We start from the raw sequence: 22,115 nt of genomic DNA on the forward strand, positions 1-22,115 counted from the left end.
ACAAATACTTTACATTTAACAGTTTTGAACTGTTTTTACTCTTACTTTAGTGATACTTTGATTAGTTTTAACTAAATTGGCTTCAACGTTTCAGCGTTTACGTCGGTTCCCTATTAATCACCTGGGAAAAGGAAGGTTACCTGCTGCTCCATTTCTAATACAGATGCAATTATTAAATAAATTCACATTTTTCTTGTTATTTGCGACTCTGAGGAAAACGGTGTAGACCCAGTTGTCTTTGCAACGGCCGCACCAACAATAACACCACTTAGAAACACTCGGGGGGGAAGACGTCTGTTGCCACATTAAGTAAAACTTTCAATTGACTTCTTATTTATGACAACTTTTTTCTTTTACATCGAACAAAACAACAGGAACAGAATTCAGCCCTGGTGTGTGATTTTGGATAGCATGCCACCATAACGCAGGCTAAGAAGGCAGGACGTGTAACTAGTGTAGCGTTTTACACATAAACAATGGCAATAACAATAGTTTACCATCCCTTTTATATCGCAGTTGATCCTCTAATGTCCTCTGATCTGTAATTTACAGACATTTTTGTTTGCTAGCTGCTTTTTAAACCTACCAGTTGTGGGTTGCATCTTGTAAAGTCAGTGGTGGTTAGTATTTGCGGTATTAATACCTTTTACATAGTTTAGAGATACGACCCGTTCTTCCACTACTGAACTGTAATCGGTGCTCACATTAGCAAGCTAGGCCTTGGATCGCTATTGCTATTTGGACCTGCTGCAGAGAGAAACTACATCATGTCTTGTCTGTAGCTCGCCGGCTATCAGTTGTAAATCATCATAATGGGAAACACCCACTGGTACGCACCAGATTTCGACTTTGTTTCCAAAAATATGTCCAAAGTCTTTTATTAATCCTCGTTTGAAGACCTGAACTCAACACACAATAGCCTCAGTATCATTACAGTTTATATTCCCTCGCTGACAGACTGAGGAGACTTCAGAAAATCAGTTTGACTGTAACTTTCAGGGATTTCAGGCCTTTTTCTCCGTGATGGACGTGCTACGTGTGGATTTTCAAACAAAAACAGCCAAAAGGATTACAGACGCTGAGCTTGTCACATCACTCACCGTCCTGCAGGATGGATGAAGAAAACATTTGGATCAAACACCATCTCGTGTCTCATTCCCGCTCGGCTCTCCCAAAGAATCAAGCAAAAATGACTTTTGGGGAGCGACGGGAAAAGTGTTGCGTTACACACCGGAGAGACGTCTGTTTGAAGCAGAGTGTCAGCGCAGGTTTGTTTAATGAGGTTGATGGTTTACATTAAGCAGATTGATTAGTGTATCCACATCGTCAGGGCTGACAGTTTCTTGTTTCCTTTACCTTTTCTGGTTTTTTACTAGGCTGTCGAAATTAGCCACGTCTCATGCTAACCTGCCAACGTTTCACCAATTTCCTCCGGCAGTGTTCCCTCTCTTGCTCCTGATCCCTCACGGCCAGACGTGGCGATCCATAACGCAGCGCTATTAAACCAATCAGGCACATCTCAGGCTCTGCGCCCTGCCGGAGAGAGGAAATGCAGATGGACTGAAATCAAATGGCGACTAAACAAGAGTTGTTTTACCTCCGTCTCATCAGGCTCCAGATTTGAGCCAGAAGATCAAACTAAATCGTCAGTTTAAGGCGGCTCTTGGCTGCCGCTTGACCTTTACGGAGACAGCGTGATAATCTCTGGACAGTGCTGAGTTGCATCCTCTACAACACCAGCCAGCTCATCAGGCATGTGGCCCCAGCTGGCACCGAGGCAATATGAAACACATAAACCCTTCCTGATATTAATGACTCTGTCGAGGCTGAAAGCCTCTGATGCTATTCGGAGATAGGGGCGCTAAATGTCCCCGAGTACTGGGAACACAACATTATGTGCATTCATATAAATATCCTCTCATCTCGGCACAAGACTGCCCCGTCCTTGAGTTCCCATGAAAATAATAAAGAGGTGGGCCTCTTGTAACTCAATACCCAGATATTGCCTGCAGTGGTGGCGCCGAGAGATGAAATGAAATCAGAACAAGGTGATGACAATGATGCCACTTGTGGTCGAGTTGGAGACTTAAGGATCCATTCCCCTCATATTTCACCTCCCCTCGTCCCTCCTCCCTCCTCCAAGCCTCCCTCTTTAGCCTCCCCCTTGAGCACTCCTTGACATTACAATGCTTGTAGAAGTAATAATCGAAAACCAAGCTTGCAAAGTGCTTCAAATAAAGGCAATCACGGCAATCATGACATAATCATAACAACAAGGAGTACCTGATTAAAACGGCAGCACTGGGGGAATAAAAACAATGAAGTCTGCCAGCGGAGCGAGAGAAAACTGGCTCGATAAAACAGTCTTTTCACTAGAAGTTTGTGGAAGATATTGGGTAAGATTTGGAGCTTTTGCAGTGAAGATAATGGTTTAAACTCACAACAAGTCAAGTATTAAACATCAGTACATTTAAGTGGAAATTGCAGGATTGCATCGTTGTTTATCTTTTACTGTTCGGTCCAAAATGAGGCCCAAACAAGCAAAGTTTACAACGTTAGCAGGGATGTGGCAGTAAAAGTGATTTGGATAATCGAGTGTTCCCATTAAATTATTCTATTCTTCTATTCTCTTCTTATTCTTATTATATAGTACTCACAAAAAAACTGATCTTCAACACAGTTCTCTCGTCAGCACTTTCCAGATCAGCTCTCAGTTGTCATTTGCCTCGATGGTCGCCTCAACAAAAGCCATAAAATCACGATAGCCTTTGTTTTTCCACAGGAGCAAATCTCCAGTCGTCACTTTCATGATGAGCAGGCCTACGTATCTTCTCTGCCCCGGATGCTAACACGCTAACAAATGTGAGGTAAGGAAAGATTGCCTGTTATCTCGCTGCGCTGTTTTCTTCTTGTGATTAAGACAGTCAGTCTGTAGCGTCAGATCGAGTGACATCTGACTGAAAACGTTAAATATTAACCAGCTAGCTAAGCTCAATTTACTTCTATAGTTATTGTATTAAAAATTTGATTTGTTTTGATTGATAGCAATGTGATGTTTTAAGGATTTTGCCATTTTTTGTGGATTTTCTGTCTTTCAATAAGTTTCTAAGTAGCAGTTCACTGTTATATCAAAGCCTCACCAGTCAGGGAAGCTTTGGTGCTAAATACTTGAGGATTTGTCTTAAAATGTGGAGTCTGTCTCGGGATCTCGGCCATCACAGGGTCACGTTCGCCACACATACTCCCTCCCAGTTTTCTTCTCCCAAAGCCTGAAACATCAGAGGAATTCAGCCGTTTCTGCGGGTTTGACAAGAGCACCGCTGCCACATGGAAAATCTGGTGCAAGAGTTTTCTAAAGACGCTGGTCGAGCATCCCCAACAGCCAGACCCCCTAATCAGTTCCTGAGACGAGCCAAGAGGCTGTCATCTCTGGGGGGTCCCGAACGTCCTCTAACACCCAGATCTGTCACACACCTGCCACTGTCTTTTAAAAAAGGGGGCTGAGAGGCGGCTCGTCCACTGGATCTGTGCCGATGAGACCAGTTATCAGCCACTTCAATAACAACACCAGTGTCGGGTTCCCCCTTCAGCAGCACACTACACATGGATGGGGGGCAATCAAAGGCCAGTGTTTAACATTAGAGGAGATTGGCCTGAATTTAACCCTCGCCTGGTCCGTCCCTCAAGAGCCGCGAACAGACCGGAGACTCGCGGCGAGCCAGTGTCCGATTTCTCTGCTAGTTTACCCTCTGAACCGTGAGGACGGATGGAGGGGCAGCTTAACCTCTTATCGAGACCTCGAGGGACGGGCAAGCGCTGGAGCTGGACGGGCCCAAGAGGTCCTTGATTTCATTACACGCCTGTTTGGAGTTGGCCTCTGTTGTCTCGCCGTCCCCTGTTGTTTCCTGTGTGGGAATTCCCCCTCGAACACCAAAGGGAGCCGTGTGCCATATTATGACTTATGTGAGACAAAGTGCCGATTAATTTGCAGAAACTTGAGCAGGGAGGCCGGACTGTCAAACATTGTCTGTATGTTTCTTCAGATTAGATGGAAAAACTGGGGCCGTTTTTACATAAATACAAGATTATTATATTTTCTCACTCATCATATGTGGCACAATATGTAACCTCTGCCACAAGAGGTCTCTAAACCAAAACAAAGACATAGTTTGACGTCGTGAAGTAGCGTGGGATCATGGGAGTTGCTGTTTTTCATCTTTAAAAGTGCAAAATGTAATAATTTCTACTTAAAAATGCCTAAAATTATCAGCAGAATGTGAACGAATAACAGATTTGACGTTATGATATATAGTTAAGTTAGCATGCTAGCCAGTTAGCCACAGCCCATCCCGGTCCAAAGCTTCTGAGCTAGCAGTGTTGACACTCTCACTCTGAGCTGCTAGCTGCAGGGCTAACTGAGCTAACTAGCTCATGCTCTGGTAAGGTTAAGGCACAAAAACCACTTGCTAGGGTCAGGAAAACATCATGGTTCGGCTTAAAATGCCTGTTTCGATCGCCACGATCACAGATGGAGATGGTCCATGGACTTTCTGTGACAAGTATTAAGATTCGGTCACCGAAAGATGGTGGAAATGTCGCCTGGTCTCCTGAAAAAACAACTTTTGTTGCAACAAAAACAGATGGCAGCCTCCATCTCCTCCATCTCCTGATGTGAAAGTGGTTAATAAGCATGAAATGTGAACATGATGCCACATTTAGTAAAAATGTCATCCTTGGACGTATATTTGCAGAAATATCAACTTCAAACATTAATAATAATACTAACATATATTTAAAATTTGAATTTGAGCATTAGCATTGTTATAATTATATATTTTTTGTAGATATACTTATATATCCCTCTGTGTGACAGTGTGGATTTGGAGTTTTATTTAATTTGAGTATTAAAACGTCTGAGGTTTGGTTTGTTCCCCACGACTGCAGCGCTGTTTTCACAACTGGTTTCACTTTTACATAATTTTCACTTTTATTTGCACTTTATATTTTTCATGCTTTTTACATCTTAACTGATAAATTGTGTGTGTTTTGCCAAAGAATAAAAAAGTGTATTTTTTAAATAAAGAAAAAAGGAACAAGTATTAAAGCTCTTCAGAAAAGAAGCTTATTTCCCCCCCATAAAAACCAGCGTCTGTGTTTTACTGAATAATCCTCAGAAACACGCTGTCAGCTGTTTTTAAGAAGAATATTTCTTTGGATGAAGTCGCTCTAATGAAAACTGCTGACGCCTCTCGTCTGTGGATTATCACAGTGATTTTGGGGGCGAGGAGACGCCGCCATCCGATTCTTTAATGTCATTTCTCATCGCTGACGAATCTCCATTTTAACGTCCATTGTATCAGGACGGTGAGAACCAGCTGTGAGTGAAACAATGATCTTTTATTAATTTGAATAACCTCTTAATTGACTCTATCTGCACTGAAGTGAACTGAGGAGACTTCAGAGTATATTGACCCTGATTGAACCGCTCGTGATGCCAAATTTGCTCAAATTAGCTCAAATTGGGGAGAATGTCAAGGAAATCATTATCGCCTCCCGCTGCCCAGAGTGCGGTGCCACGGTCGATCAGCACTCCGCTCTGCCAAGACGTCTCGCTGCCCACCAAGCACAACACTCCCAACATCGGTTTCAAGCTCCACATTGTTGGAAGACTCGCCGCTTTTCTTTCCGAATATCACTCATGTACCTGTTTTCTCAGCGGAAAACGGGGGGGAGAGATGAGAGGAGGAATTATTTTGGGGATGTTGTACTCGCTCTGAAATCTTCGTGCCCGACATTCAAAAGCGCGAGCCAGTGTTAAATTATGGGTGGCAGACATAAATAAAATGGTAAACCCCCGGCTGGTTTGCAGTGTTTGGATTGGATTGTGCTTCCCCCCTTTCGTGAGACCGAGACCTTTAAGCATCGCTGACAAATACCACCGCAGATGGCACAGCGATCCACCGAGGCAATGAATAAAAGAGTAGGTGTTGAGCCCTAATATCCCACGTCTAGGACCGGTGCCATCCCGAGGAGACAGCGACGGGCCAAGTCAAACAACAGAACTACACTCGGCATTAGCCGTGTTGTAATAGCCACCGCTAGAAAACGCCTGTGCAGTTACAAATTACTCAAAAGGTTTTGGTTTTAAGAAACTGACAACTCTTCAAACACTTTAACCCAACGAGCTGCTGTGTTGTTCAAGACAATCAAACACCCTTCAGTCACATCATGTGGATCCGTACGAGCAGCTAACTGAAAAGAAACTGATGTTTTCTCCTCCGGGTTTGAGTTCAGCGACTTTTGGTACAATCAGATAACTCATCTGTTCTCTCTGAGCTCTGAATCTACTCGCTTTGGTCCCGTCGGGCCGAGCCGCAGTCAGACTCCATTCATGTCACTCAAGCATATTTCTTCAGCGCTTCCTCACAGTTTACAAAAAGTATTTACTTCCTTCACGCTTTGTCTGTGCAGAATGTATCCGACACGTAGCGTTAGCAGAGATATTACTTTCATAAAACTGAAAGTCACTCTCTCAAATTATCTGATATTAAAATAAAAAGTCAATTATACATATATTTACATGCATGTGCGTTGTGTGTGATCATCAACCGGCTGTTTTCCAGTTTCAGGCTGATGTCAGGTTAATTTAAAGGAACAGTTTGCCCAAAAACTAAAATTCAGTCATCATCTACTCACCCTCAGCGTGTAAATGACGTCTTTTCAAATCAATTTTGGGATCTCGGGGCTTCTGGAGACTGTAAGGGGTCGTTTTCTGACATTTTAAAACAAGTCCCCATCTACTGTAGTTGTTTAGGAGGATGCTGCGACGCTGTTTATTTGTGACGCTCCAGAAATGTTTTGCAGACTTTAAAACTTCACCTGACTTTCCGTGAGTGAGTAGATAACGCCTGAATTTTCTTTTTTTTTTTGGTAGAGCTGTTCCTTCAAAGTACAGCACTCGACTAAAATATTCTTAAGTTGCATCCCATCATTATATTACAGGGTGGAAGTTAACTGGCTGCACTTTGAAAACGAAGGCTGCGGGGGTTCACAGGACTGTCTGCAAATTCAACCAAAGTGTGCTTTCACCATCGCACAGTTAAGTGGAAGTGGAGACATAATTCATAACTCATTTACAGCCTGTCTCATAAGATCAGGATGACTCAGAATTTATGACGAGCCATTATTCTTATTAGGCTTGTAAAAGAAGGCATTAGCCCACGCCGGGCATTAGTAAAATTCACTTTACCTAACAAGGGGCAGGCTGAGGTGAGGGAACTGTTGCACTCAATCAGAGCTCTACAAGGTGATGGCAGGGTGCCCGATTTCATCAACTAGTATGAAGTGCTCTAAATTAATAAATGTGACTAATTGTATGAGCTGTAGAGGGGGAAACGGGCGGTAAGGAGCACAGCGGAGGTCGAGGTTTTTGTGTTGTAGGATACGAGCAGCTGATGGCGTGCGAGGGACGGCAACTCATCACTGCACGTCAAATTAAACCCGATCCTCTTCCTTCCATGAGATAATAGCGCAAGACAAAATAAAATAAACAAAGTAAAGGAGCTGCTCGATTGCCCCGCGCGGATCCCCGATTCTGCACGGCAGCTTTAGGAAATCCGGCTGTCCCGGGGTGTGTCCAATCCCACACGGAGGACCCCGGAGGAGCGAAGAGCACAGGCCCGGGGTCTTTGATTCTGGCTTCGTATGACACGGTTCTCACATGGCCTGATAACTCTGCAGCCTCTGTCGGACAGCTGGGGCCGAGGGGAGGAGGGGGGGAAACAGGTGGGAGGAGGCCGAATCATTGGAAGAGGTTTGGAAAGCAGTAGCTATCTGTGGGGTGCACAAGTGAGAGGAGATGTTCACATGTTGGCAGCAGACATGAGAGCAGAGCAGCCGATCGTTTGATTTACACTTACAGAGGCTGAGTGGATGGAAACAGCTCCAGACATGTTTGAAGCTTTAAATTAGGGGACTTACTTTCATATCCCCGCCCAATTATGACCAGAGGTTATTACAACACTGTTCTCACCACCTCTGTTATAGATGATTTTAGAAGTCAAGCAAGAATTACGTCAGTCTGGGCAAAGACAGTGAGACGGAAAAACTTTAAACTCGATTAAAAAAAACCTTTTTCGATACTGCTGCTAGAAGGAAAAGAAGCCTGATGAACTCTCTTCACATCCACCAGACTCCATTCATAAAAACAGTAATTTTACCTCGCAGACCATCATAAAACATTCTTTATTCAAACTTGACAAAAACAATAAAAAAAATAAAAAAAATGACCAAAAGCATCTCGGTTCGTCTCTCAGCTGCTCCATCTGTCAGGAATCAGAGAGGCAGTGGAGTGTTTTAGCATCTTTTAGCTCATTGTTTTGGTTTTGAGCCAAAAATATCTGCTCCTACCAGCCTACAGTAGGTGTTTTCAGAGAAATTTAAACAACTGTACAAAACCTGCAGCGCCAAACACAAACAGCCATTAAACGCTGGCCCTTTAAAGTCACCAGACTCCATTGACAAAAACAGGAATTTTAACTCACATATCATCATAAAACATACTTTATTCAAACTCAACTGAAAGCAAAATAAAACTTTACATCTTTTCAGCGTGGTTTATTTTGAACGAACCAGATTTGGTAATTGGATGTTTTGGTGAGTTATAATTTGTTGTTTTGTGTGTGTTTTGCAGTGATGTGCGAGGTAAAATCACTGTTTTTGTCAGTGGAGTCTGGTGGCTTTGAGGAGAGCGATGTAAGGTCTACCTCTGTTCTGGTATCCTTTCTATAAGACGGAGCCTGTCGGTGACAAAAACAAGCACTTTTACTGGATGCACATTTGCCCCCAAGGTGATGGTACTTCTCACTTAAACACCAAAATATGTAAAAACAAAAAACAACAAATAAATTAAAAAATACCAGAATTTCCCTTTAAGCTTATTGAAACATTCAGACCAGAACCCTCCAGAGAAATGTTAATAAACATGATAACACACGAACAGAAGCAATTAATTAGTGTGTTTTGTGTCGTACAGCTGTCTCACCTCCAGGCCGGGGTATTAAATCCAGGACGACTGCAGTCATCAAGTGCATCAGTTGCACCATAAGCGAGTGTCGTTCGCTCGTAGGCACTGTTTTGTGAGAAATATCCTTTATTAAGTCCCCGAGGGTGCAAACACCATTAAGGAATATGAATAACATCCCACTCACGCCATCATCAAATCCACCAAGAATCAAATTAACATCTGCTGTTGTTTTACTCCAATTTGCAAACTGACATAAAAGTGCCGTAAAAGATTCAGGAGGGGTCGCTTTAAGCACAGAGGATGTAAATATTTTGCATACGAAAATGTAAAATTAAGGCAGAGTCGACGCTGCGATGCGATGTGTTTCCCCCCGCTGACAGTTTCTTATGGTTTTTTTGCGGTGAGACATTAGTCGATCATCTCCAGCAGGCAGCTCTGGATCTCCTCGCTGATCCCACACACAAAACAAATGGCACAACCTCCGACAGCGGGACACAATGCTTCATCCTGCCCCATCCATTAACCCCTATCACAAAGCTGCTCCCACACTGAAGACGGAGAGCGCTGACGTCCCACTGATAGATAGAAAGAAAAGTGGGGGCTGGTGAGGAAAGGTGCTGTGGGATGGAGAGAAGGGAAAACAAGGAAGAAGAGATAAGGAGGCGTGCAGGGAGAGGATAAAAGAAGAGGGGTAAATAATGATGCCAACATAACGGCAATAAAGAAAAGTTCTGCAGCACCGCTCGCCTGATCTTCAGAACCACAGCTTGGCATCGTGATGAGATCTTACGACCTTTAAAGCTCAGATTTTCTACGTTAAACACATCGATACAAAAGGTAAAGAACAAACATCCATCTTGGAAATGTGTAGTTACATTGAACCCATTACAAGATGTTACTCAGCTCCATCAACGGGGCTTTCAACCACCTCTGACTCCGTTTGCACATCAGTCAGTCAAACATCCTGATCGTCCACGGTGACCTGTGCGTCTTCGGTCCACCACGGTCGTGAAACCCAGCGGCCGTGGCGACACTGAGGATTATAATCGTGCTTTAAATGTGGCAGGGTGTGTTCCTGGCTTACGGGAAAACAGTAGCACCAGCAGCCGCCACCAACGCCGGCAGGTTTGGGGAGAAGTCAGCGTGTCTTCATTAAAGCCAGACCGCAGAGCGAGGAGGAGGAGGAGGAGGAGGAGGAGGAGGGAGGCCTCCTTCTTCTCCCTGTTCTCTCTGGGCTGCGCCGGCTTTGTCAGCCCTTCTTTGTAATTACAACAGACCTCCTCCTCCCACTGTAATTAACAGCAATAGGATGTGTGCAGTGATTCAGCCTCCTGCTTTGTCATGCTGATATGTTTCTGGGCCAGAGGTTTAAAGCTGGGTGGGCCGAATCTCTCAAACTGCTGCAGAGCGGAAAAATGGATGATTCATTTTTTTACTCCTTCATGAGATAAATATATATAAATATACACACTATATATATTTAAATGCTTTCTTCATGATCACCTGGGTGTTTACTCCTGTCAGTTAAACTTCCCCTCATAAATGAAGTCATGCATCACTTTTCTGTCCCCACAACGACCACGCCGCTCTTTCAGTGAAAACAAACGATGTTAAAGTGCCAGCAACAAACAGAAAACAGCTCGTAGAAGCCGCTGTGTCACATTTTTTCACGTCAAACAATAAAAAAATCCCAAAGGTTATGGTTTTCTTCAGGAGCAGAACGTTTATAATTCACATAAATTGAGCTGAGCTTCTTTCTAATAATGAAGTTTACAAACAGCGTAAACTAACGTTGGAGTCAAACCCGACCTGGTTTCTACTCGGCTCGTCGTGATTAAGCACAAACGGCTGTCAAAACGGAGACAGCAGTTTACAATAAAGTCACAGTGGACAAATTATAAATCAGCAAAATGACAGAAATATTACCTTGACATTAAATAAGGTATTTGTCTGACCATCAATGCCTTTCTGCCCATTAGATTTTGGCTCCTAATCCGTACGGTATTCTTATTTTATGCTATTAAATTGGCAAAGCCGTCAAAATTTGCATTTACCGCCAGTCAAATCAGAGGTGCTGTTGTCACCCTATATTTTACAAGGTGTCTTAGAGTTTGAACTTCCTGGAAGCATATTAAAAATGTGGATGACTCATCCTGCACTCTGGGGCGTGTATCGATCCAACAAACACTTTCTTTATGACGCTGCTGTGGATATATAAGAAGAGAAACGTCAGCAGAGGAGTGTGATTCAACTTCACGGATTACTGTACAAAAACACAACTTTATTCAGAGATTTGGGTCAAACTGGGTCATGTTTTTCTGGTTTTCCAAAAAGCGGCCTCCGAGAACGACACATACCCGTAGCTGTGTTGCTAAAGTAATCGCTAACTGCTGCTAAATGAAGTTAGCTGCCGTTAGCTCGGTCAGCGGTCCTGGCTGACTCCGCCCTGGGTTGCCAGCAGTCTTCAGTTGTTGTCACTTTACTTTCATCCACGTGACGTCTCGTCTGATCTGAATCTGATGTGCAGAAATAAATCATCGTGTTTGTAATTCCAAGTTTAACAGATGCAATTAGGAACGAGCGCTCTTGATGATTCTGCAGCTAATTACCTGCTTTTGGTTGTTTACTATAAAAAAAAGACTCAGAGGATGAAAACAGTCATTAAAGGAGCTGGCGGTATCACTCAGGAGCGTATCTCTGACACCTTATTTGCGCTCACAGGAGCATGGTAAGACAAACATCTCCACCGACTATATATCACATCTTGCTTGCAGAAGAATTGAAAGGTATCGACAGCGCTACGTTGACAAATGGAGAAAAAACACAGCCTGGATACAAGAAGACAAAGAGAGCAGAGATTCTGGTTCATTCAGGGGGGAAAAGGGTAGTTAAAGGGACAAACTCCATTTTAATTAGCACCCCAGAGTCTCTGAGCTGTAATAAAAACTCCCAGGATGCTGGAAAATGATATTGTGCCATTTACAGAGATAAGTGCTTTTCCAGTCTTTGGCTTGGACAGAAATAGGTTGTGTGTTGGAGCTCGACTGAATGTTTACCTGGCCCTCAGCCACTGCTTTACTGTTCTGTGTTGTCTAGACGGCATTTCAACACAGATGTTTACCTTCTCTGACCTGCGCCTGCTCCCTCCCGGGGTTAAAGGAAACGTTCACTCAAAAAGGGGAAAATTCAGTCATTATTCAACTCCCATGCAGATGGAAAGTCAGGCGAAGTTTTTCTCAACACACAAAACATTTCTGTAGATGGGGACGACATACAAATCACTCCATGCAGGTCAGTCCTCTGAAGACCTGAGATCCCAAATCCATTTGAAAAGAAGTTATTTACACTGTTTTAAAGCTGAAATTTTCACTGCAGCCGCCAAGTTAACAGCGCTAGCGTGCACCCGGCCTGAAATGAGTGCACAAACTCTTCTCACCTGGTGTAATTCAAATCTCCAGAAGCCCCTAGATCCCAAACTGATTTGAAAAGACGTGATTTCAACCCTTTAAAAAGCCGAGATTTTCACCGTAGCTGCTAAGCTAAAAGCGTTAGCAAGCACCTCGTCTGAAAAGGCTACAGAAGGGTGTAAATAACATCTTTTCAAAATGATTTTGGACCAGACGAGCTGTAAGGAGCCATTTTATGTGTTTTCTTTGGTTGTTTTTTTACATTTTAAATCAAGTCCCCATCTACATCAGCTGTTTAGGAGAACGCTGTTTTGCTGTGAAGCTCCAGAAATGTTTTGAGGAGACTTTCCATCAGTAGCCGGTGAGCAGATAACGACGCCTTCATTTGAAAGTATTACAAGGTTTTTTCCCTGCTTACACACCTTTGTTGACATTATGGAGCATGTTGGTGCATCCTGATGCCACCATGAGGATCCTCAAAATGCGAGGGCGGATGTGTTGACCGTGTCATGAAAAGACGTCGGCCGTGATGAATCGCCACCGACTGACGCATTGAAATTCTCCCGCTGCCACAGGCTGAGGAGGCATGTGATGAATGCCCCTTCATGTCACAGACATAAGTGCTCCCATAGATTACTGCAACACATCGGACACCACCTGACACAAATGTGTTTCGATGACGGCTCATCTTTCTTCCCACTCATCTCTCTCTGTTTTTTTGTTTTTTTTTCCTTCCCTCAATATGCCAAGGACCTTTGGACAAACAGGTTAAAAATATCATCCAATCACAGTCCTGTTTGGAGACAGAAGATTGAGCGGTGGAGGGTTCTGAGTTCTTCGGCTGCGGCGTTTGTAATTTCGAGCCGACTGAACGACAGCCAGAGAGTAAAGATCCACCAGGGTACATAAAACACACCTCGTATTAACGAAGACGTCCCTCTGTGAATATCTGGCCCTCGTGCCGCAGCATCAAACGTACCGATGTGAGTCGGCCTGTTAGGATTAGGGGCAATAACAAGCTCTTCTTCGCCACATCAAAACAGAAGATGCATGCAGAGAACGTCCGACAGCAGCTAACTATGTCTCGACTTGTCAGCGGAGGATCCCTGAGGAACATTTGTTCACACTCATCTGGTGAAAATAAATAGATACAGCGCTCTGATCGCCTGGAAGCGGCTGTGAGAGCGGTATGACGAGCATCCTGTAGCTCACTGCTCTGGTGGCTTCTGCCTCCGTGCAGCTGGGAGCGATTTAACTGACATCGGTCCTGTGATGGAGTAACGAGGGTGATACAGGATCGTGACATCCGTTGACCTATTCTGACCCACTAAAGACCCGACCACCACATTTTTTTTAAACTATAAGCAACTCAGACACAGAGGAGAGGCTTTCAATCATTGTCAGGGTCAAACTTTTGTAATAATGACGAGCTGATGAACACAGAGAAGCATGTAGCTGCTAAAAAGCCAGATACTTCCCTCAGGAGCTGGTGGAGACCAAAACAGAGCTAAAAGGCGACTTTCATTCATCGTGCAAATTAATGCTAATGTTGCTCCTAGCATCCCTAAAAACAATCGACCCTTTCAACTGTTTTTGTACAAATTACAGCCTCATTAGATGACGCGCCTCGTCACTCATCATTGTCTCTGTTGCTCTCTTAATGAGAAGACATCGGTGTAGCGATGTCTGGCTCCATACCGGAGGATTTTAGACAAACAAAACGGTCGACGGCTGATCGTTGTTGACATAACTTGCAAATATGTTACGCAGGAAGTGTCGCAAAAAAGGTCACAAAACGTTGGTTACATTGCAAGTGGCTTAAAATCAATAACTACAGGATGAAAAGTAACACAACCTGCTGACAAAGACAAATGTAGAGATGATTTCATGCTGTTGGAACTAAACCGAGTTCCCTTGATCATCTCAAAATCAGCTCGGGCCAAAAACAAGTCAAAACCAGAACTCAGCACCGGAGAACCTGTTTACAAGAAAGCAGAAAGATGTTTTCACAACATCATTGATTTATAAGCGGCGGTGGTTTTGTGGTGAGGAGCCTCCGGGCTGAATCTTTACTGCTGTTTGAGTTAAAAGGATCTGCTGTTATTAATCCGCTCTCTGTCTGAACTTTTATGTCGTGAAAAAACACACAGGAGCTGCGAACGAGCAATAACCTGAACGCTTTGTTTAAGACGACACCTGCGTGCGGCTGACGTAAACATTGTTCAATCATTCGAGAATAAAACTGTCAGCGACTTAAAAATCAAATGAATCCAGACAGATTTTGAGAGATAATCACAAGGTCGTCAGTCAGTTGTGTTTCAGATCTCGTGACCTGATGAACTGACATCACCTGTGTTTGTTTACACTCGGCACTAATGGTGTTTCACAAAAATGCAATCCCTCTCCCCTCCGTCTGGGATGCAGCTGTTTTCTTCATTGGATTTTGTTTGTTGTTGCTGCAGCGTTGATGAGATCAGTGCCTGGATTACGCTCGTCTGACAGCTCTGTGTGACAAATCTGTCGAGGCGCCGCTCTGCGAGAAACGAGGGAACCGGGGGTCAGGACGTAATCTGCAGAATACAAACCGGATTCATGATTCATTACACGTCTGTGTGTTTTAGTCCGTGACACGGGCGGGAAGATAATGAAACCCCGACCTCTTTTATTGGTTTATTACCGTCCTGTCCATCTCCTGCTGATTAGCATAATATCATTCGATTCTTTTTCATATCACACGCCAGTTTCTCTCACAACAAATTACTTTGTCAGAGTCTAAATGATTCCTTTAAAAAAAAAACACACAGCGGCGTTGAATTTGAGGACTGTATTCGCACGATTATAAAGTGATGAGGGCGATGACAGGAAAGCCTGCTTCCTGTCCAGACGGCGAGGACGGGGGCGCGATGTGCTGATGTGGAACGCGGCCCCGGGGCACAACCCACCGCCTCGCCGCACGCCGCCCATTATCTCCCATAGGGTACAAAGCAGCCCTGCTATGGCGAGCATTTCCTGCTTCCTCTCCCGGCGGCACGGCCAGGTACATGCACGAGGCAGTAACACGACTTCCCACTGTAGCCACAGCTGGAGGACAGAAGGATGGAGCGGAGCATCTCGCTGGGTCGTGGCCTCGGCGTTTAGTGGGCAGGAAGCATTGTTAAAGAACAAAGCTGCTCTGTGTGTTTTGAAGTTGCAGGAGCATGCTCGGTGAGGGCATGAAGCTCTGGGAAAAATAAAAAATGTAGTCTCACCCTGTTATTTATTGTAGCTCAGCTAAGAGAAGATCAGTGGGCAGCATCAGCAGACACAGAAATGTGTTTCTATAGGTTCAGGGGTCAGATTTTATTTGTGTAAATAAAGATTTTGATTATCCTTAAAATGTAGGACTTTGGCAACGTGCTCTTTTTTTTCCTGACAGCTTCTGCAAACTGTTACTCCTCATATCAAGAGCTCCGTCTATAGGGCCGTAAAAAAGTTGCATACTGCACCTTTAAACTTGCATCTCTTCAAGTGCTTTGGTGCAACGAGCTGACAGCGTCGCATCACAGCGCTCTGGATTGAGCTGTAAAAAAAAAACTTTTAAAAGGTGCGATATATGTAAGAAGTGGCCATCTTGAATTCAGACTCCCGACAAATAGGGGCAGCATCACCGGCGTAAGCGCTAACTGTATTTTTCTTATACATCCACGACTGTAGCTACTGTTAGCTTATTAGCTCAAATCACAATTTCATTTGGCATTGACAACTAGATTTGTCATTTCGTTGGAGGACTTGTTGAACAAAAACACACATGATGAAGTGAACTGTCAACAAGTGTGTTTGCGTATTTTCGATAATGCACAAATGTCATAAATCTGTTGGCTTGTCCTTCGTCCCCGAGGGGCCTCAGGTGACTCATTCCTGCCGTGACGGCTAAACAAAGACGACGGGTTTGTTTTGCCAAAAACAGCCACTTTGTTTAAAGACTTTGCTGAAAACACGTCTCTCCCTCCCAAATGCACAGCTTGGGCCCGAACAAAACGTTTTCCTTTTCATGCGTCTGACACTGCCGTCCGTCTGCTGCTTGGCTCGGCTTAGCTTGATGCATCTGTTTGTAGGGGGAAGAAGAAGAAAAAACACCTGCATATCTCTCTCCCTGCTGAATTGCTCAGAAGTGCTGCCAAGTAGAACCGGACAGATGTGGGGACTGGATCTGCAGTAGACAACTCCATCACTCTCCCCACTCATCCCTGTATATAAATCTCTGTCTATCACGGCTGCTGCAGCAGTCGTCCTCCGAATCCCATTAGTTTTTGTCTGCCTGCAAAGGGCGTTTGGGGAAGGGCATCAAGAGATGAGCAAGGGAAGTAAAAAAAAAAAAACGTGGAGACAAAAGGAGGCTGCTGCTGCTGCTCTACATGCTGCGCACTGTAGGTCAGCAGCAACATGTGTGGTCCATCATCCTATGCGGTGGCGCGTAGCCATCCACACGTTAAGACTAACGACGTGTCCGCTGCTAAAAATGTGCTCTCATTCAGCAGGAGACTGAGTCACAAAAGAAGTCAACGAGGACAAGATGTCATAGGCCGTTTCCTCGAAACCGCTCCGACCAGACTCTGCATCGCCTTCACGAACGTGTTGTTTTTCTGTCCAGAGCAGCGAAGTGACGTCCACGGACGTGAGAGGGTTTATTATGTTTACTGGAAATTTTTAATCTCCGTCTCCTTTTCTTTGTCCATCTGTCAGGTTCTCTCATTCTTGTCTGAGAACACAGTTTTCCTTGCTGGCGTGACGACTGCAAAAAGATCATCAACCCAAATCTTTTTCACCTTCCAGCCTTCAGTTTCTGTCCGTCCGGGCTGATTTCATGAGTCGAGTCATGAAGTCCAACATCATAAAATCCACACATGCGGCTTAAAAGTTCACTTCAGGTTTACTGGAACTTATTTTTATAGTTTTGGCTTTGAGTCTATCGAACCGAATCACATTGTGACTGAAGTTAATTTGCTGACTCGATGTGTGAAAACGTTGCTATTAAGAAGTCAGACAAGGCAACAAACATGAAAAACAGGTTGTTAACAAGCCAGAAATTTAGCCAATCAATGAAGTTATGACCCAAACTGTACGTTTTTAAAACATTCAGCTTCCTGGGTGAACATACACTGCAAAAATATGAAATCCTACCAAGTATATACAGTCATTTATAGTCAAATATCTCTCATTACACGTCTTATAAAGATGCAATCACAAAAAGAAAAAAACATAGTGAAAAACACAATAATTAAACACACAATTTGAAGAGAAAATGACTTAATACTCATGAAATGTTCTGTATTTAGTGAAATCCTCTAAATGTTAGCAAATAATCAGTAATATCAGTGGAAAATAAAGTGTTGGAATATAAGATGAATTCAAAGTTAAAGTGATTAATCTCATCTTATATCTTGTTAACAGGACTTTCTGCAGTGTTCTTGCAGAACTTGTGTCATGACGGATCATTTGGCTGCTCAGACTTTCTGTTTACCTCCATTTTTCAGCGTAGCTCCAAATAAAGTGGTTTTAGATCTCCGGCTGCCGGCTTGTTTACGACCTCTGTGACTGTTTTGTTTCTCGCCCCGTCAGACTGACGTCTCCGTATATCTCAGCAATGATTTCGGCGGGCTGATAGAAACGTGGCCGTAGCTGCAAACATAAAAGCATAAGTTTTGTTTTATCTGAGAAATATGAGGTGAATTTTAATGTTTGTCTCTGGAGTTTGTGCAAAGAAAAAACATTTGAATTTTCTGGTGACAGTTCCTAGAAATCTTCCTGGGAATACCTTCGTGATTTGCTACTTAATAAGAAGAAAAAATGGGAAATTTCTTGAAATCAAAGCACCAAATTTTACGTTTTTGCATATTAACTTGACCTGCTGTGTCCTGGATTATAATTACAGTTTTATTCCCAAAATTATACAAATTTAAATAGCTATTTCCCAACACAATCTCCAGAATAAAAGGTCAGCCAAGTACGTAAATTCAAATTAACACTTTTTAATGTTCACTTCCTGTGAAAAACAGCTGGTTTTGGTAGCCAACAGACTGGAAAATGTCCCCACAGCCTCAAGCTGCCGTCGCCGTTGGCAGCGCTGTGGCTTGAAATTATGTAGGTTTTTGCAGAAACCAACAGAAAAGTAACATCAAATCCTGGTGACTGCGCCGTATTCCCAGAAAGTATCAGGACGCTACTCTAAAGTTACACAGCCGTAAAACAAAACACAACTAAGAATATCAGCCTGTTTTAATCGTGTATATTAATGGTTTGTGCATTATGTGTTTAAAGACATATAATCCAGTTTCTTGTGTTTTGGATCTTGGTGGTAGTGAGACGCCTTTAACCTCTGAGTGTTTTCAAGTTATCGGTCCGTTCGACTCAATCTTCTGGAGACACTAGAATTAACGGCCTGTTTTAATCATGTGAACCAGATGTGTGAGGTTGGGAACGTGCCACCGTTAACGCTGCTCACCCGTACGCCTCGCGGCGCGGAGGCTTTCGGCTACGAGGTGACGCATTTCACATTTTCTGTTTCACACTCGGCTTGTCAGGCCGTCTCACTTCACGCTGGTAAAAATGCGCTTTGGCACCGCCAGGGTCCCTTCGGGGTAATAGTTGAAGCCGAGTTTCTTGTTACAGTCTTGTGAATTTCGACGATGACATTCTTCACGTTACTGCGCTCCGTTAAAAGACATGATTACTTCTCGAAAGCCCGGAAAAAGTGTCCGATCCTTTGACCTGTGAATTGGTTCTCTGGGCCAATAACCGGCGTGAAAACATTCTTGGTTACTTCCTTGGCTTGTCACTTGGTACATATTAAATATTGGACATGAAGGGTGTGTGTGTGTGTGTGGTGGGGAAGGGAGTGACTACAAAGGCATTATTCACTGTGAGAGACAGAAAGAGAGGGAATGAAAGCCAGATTGGACAGAACCAACAAAGGTTGTCAGGCAGAGCAGGAGATGAAAGCTCGCTCAATCTGGTTCAAGTGTCCTGAGAGAAAGAAGTGCGTTCTGGATGGGTTTTTTGAAATTATATGCGAGGCAATGAAAGTCACAGCTACGGCGTATGGTTCTGGTCATGGTGGTTTAAAGCGGCCTCACCCCCTCGCTTCCCCTGTCTTCTGCTGGAGCATGAAAATAAAAACAACACGTCTGCTTTGACGAGAATGTGGGACTCATCGGTGCCAAGAAACGCTGGCGCTCCGACACTCGCTGCCTCCACTTAGATGTATAGATGGTATGTGAAGGTCCTTTTTTCAACATCTCCTCATTCATGTTACTTGATTTTTCCATGCCGGAGTGTGAACGTTCAATAGAAGTGAATTACATTTGAGAGACATTAAAAAACAGCCTTTTCTTCCCCGCTGCAGCGTTACTGTTCTGTAATTACCAGTTTGTAGCTTCTAAATTAAATGTATTTAGTTTCTCTGCTGCGTTTTACTGTTTCATCTTGTTCAGCGACAGCGTTGTGGGAGTCGTGTTTAGTTACCGCAACATTTCCTGTAATGCTGCTTCAAAATAAAAGCTTTTAAATGACTAAATAACAGGGTTCCCACTCTTTACTAGAGATCATTTTCCAGGACATTTTCAGTGACGATCTAGCTGATACGACAGACGCTAATATTTTCTCTTAATTAAATACGTTATAACCCCAAAATGCAATTTTCTCTTGTGAATAACGGTATTGTCATGGCTGCCTGAACACCAGTAACCAAGGGTTGCTGGAAGTTTGGCTTTCATCAAGAGCAACAGTAAATATACCAAAGAAAAAATAGTCTCTCTCAATACTGGACTGATTAATTGATAATAAAGGCTCGATCGCTTCAAAACAGCTGGGCACTGTAGTGACTCAAACAGGAGTGAACAGTGAATTAGCTTGGGACTATTTCCAGATGCGGATTAATACACATTTGATCCGTTGATTGTTGAGTGTTTACAGCAGCAGGGCTGTGTATGTGAGTTCATTGTAATAAAAGAAGGTCACTCAGTGCATGTGTCAAACATTTCTATCAACAATGGAGCCGCACTTTGGCTCCACAGATAAAACTTTCATTGTTTTTTTAATCATTTTTCTGGCATATCACTTAAAGAAATGTTCCAAAATATCATATTTTTATTGTTTTATGACATAATTATATTGACAAAATACTTCTAGCTGTTGAAAATGGATCCTCGCCAGTAACGCTGCAAATTTACGCTCACTCGTGCACAATGCACAGAGAAAAATCTACAGCCGAGCGAGACCTGGGTCCAAAGAGCATGTGTAAATCTCATTAGCTGTATATCCGACTGTCCTGCTCGTGCAATTACTAAATAATAAATGTGAAATTAATCAGGAAAAAGGGCTCGGTGTTTGTGCGAGGGGGATTAATCTTGTCCTTGTTGCGCCAATGGCAAGAGGCATTATTCATGAACCCTCCATTTCTCACCTCCTCCCCCCGCCTGGAAGGAGAAATATAACTCGGAGCCAAGAGCAAGCATTTACTCTCCAACTCCGCCGACCCTGACAAAACACAGTTGTAATTATGTGAAATTATTGATATAAACAAACTGATGAATAGCCCCTCGCCCCTCTGTGTGCAGATATGTGTTTTTTATGTTTTATGGGGTTTTTTTGTTCGGCGTTTGCCCGTTGAACGAGGGAGGAAATGAGGGAACGGCGAGAGTAATGTGGTGTTGATTGGAGAGATTTCTGCTTAAAATCAATGCAGAATAAATATTATTTCATATTGAGACTATTATCAGTGAAAAGCGGAGGACGTAGGATACTTAAAAATGTTTAGGAGGCACTCGAAAACGTGGTCGTAGCACTTAATTGAAACCGTACTGCTCTCAAGAGAAAGTGTCCGTGCCAAACGCAAATCTGCCTGGCAGTAAAGAGGAACAGTTAGGGGAATCTTTAACGGGCCGCAATCCATTACGGAGAGTCATAAATGTCCTGGGGAATATACACATCATTGCAGAGTGGGGATGTGACCGTACTCTCGCGGAAGACTCATCCTCATTTATGTGCCCATAAGCCCAGCTTTTATGGAGGACTTTGTATAAGTTTGTGAAAGTAAAGCCGAGGCCGTTACGAGAGTCTTAATCTCCGTTGCATCGTGTCTGGCGAGAGTGCGGCCACCTATTTTCCACATCACAATTCTTTATTTTAAAATACTTGTTGAATTCTCCAATTTCCTTTCAATAATACTAAAAAAAAGACGGTTCCCGCTCCTTCCCACGGCACGTCGAACATACACAATGAGCTCACCCGAGTCCATATAGACCTCAGCCTCTGCGCTTTTGACTCCACTTACGTTCACGTCAATCCCGGTGATATATTCAAACCTGTAACAAATTACTCACTCCCCCCACCGCCCCGTGGTACGACAGGGGCGTCTCGCCCTCTGATTGGTGGGCTTTGCTCTCATTTGTCTTTGACAAACCAGCGCCGGACAGCCAGTCGTGCCATTCATCTGCCGTGTCACAGGCAGGACCAGGGGAGTCATGCTGTGAAAGGAGAAGTCTGGTCCTCCTTACAAACCGCCGTCAGTGCCTGGTCGAGTCTTTGTCTCAGGGCCGCTCATGTATCTGCTGTAGGATGTGATTGGCAGCAGTTTAAAGATAGAATATGTAAGATTGTAAGTTGATTGTGAAAACGTAAACCAATATATGTCTTTGTTTGAATAA

The 22,115-nt window shown here is 43.6% G+C and overlaps 1 long non-coding RNA gene across 1 annotated transcript; it reads right to left on the bottom strand.

The window, feature by feature from the left end:
- Positions 1 to 8,234: 8,234 nt before the first annotated feature.
- On the bottom strand, positions 8,235 to 21,762 carry LOC311250043. The gene is made up of 4 exons (XR_014621238.1): positions 21,697 to 21,762; positions 17,933 to 18,090; positions 9,044 to 9,130; positions 8,235 to 8,324 (listed from the first exon to the last, which is right to left on the bottom strand). It is a non-coding gene; the product is annotated as an uncharacterized lncRNA (long non-coding RNA).
- Between the last annotated feature and the right edge of the window lie 353 nt (positions 21,763 to 22,115).

The sequence above is a fragment of the Pagrus pagrus genome, assembly GCF_965226575.1.
Source record: "Pagrus pagrus genome assembly, chromosome: 21".
In the NCBI taxonomy this organism is placed as follows: domain Eukaryota; kingdom Metazoa; phylum Chordata; class Actinopteri; order Spariformes; family Sparidae; genus Pagrus; species Pagrus pagrus.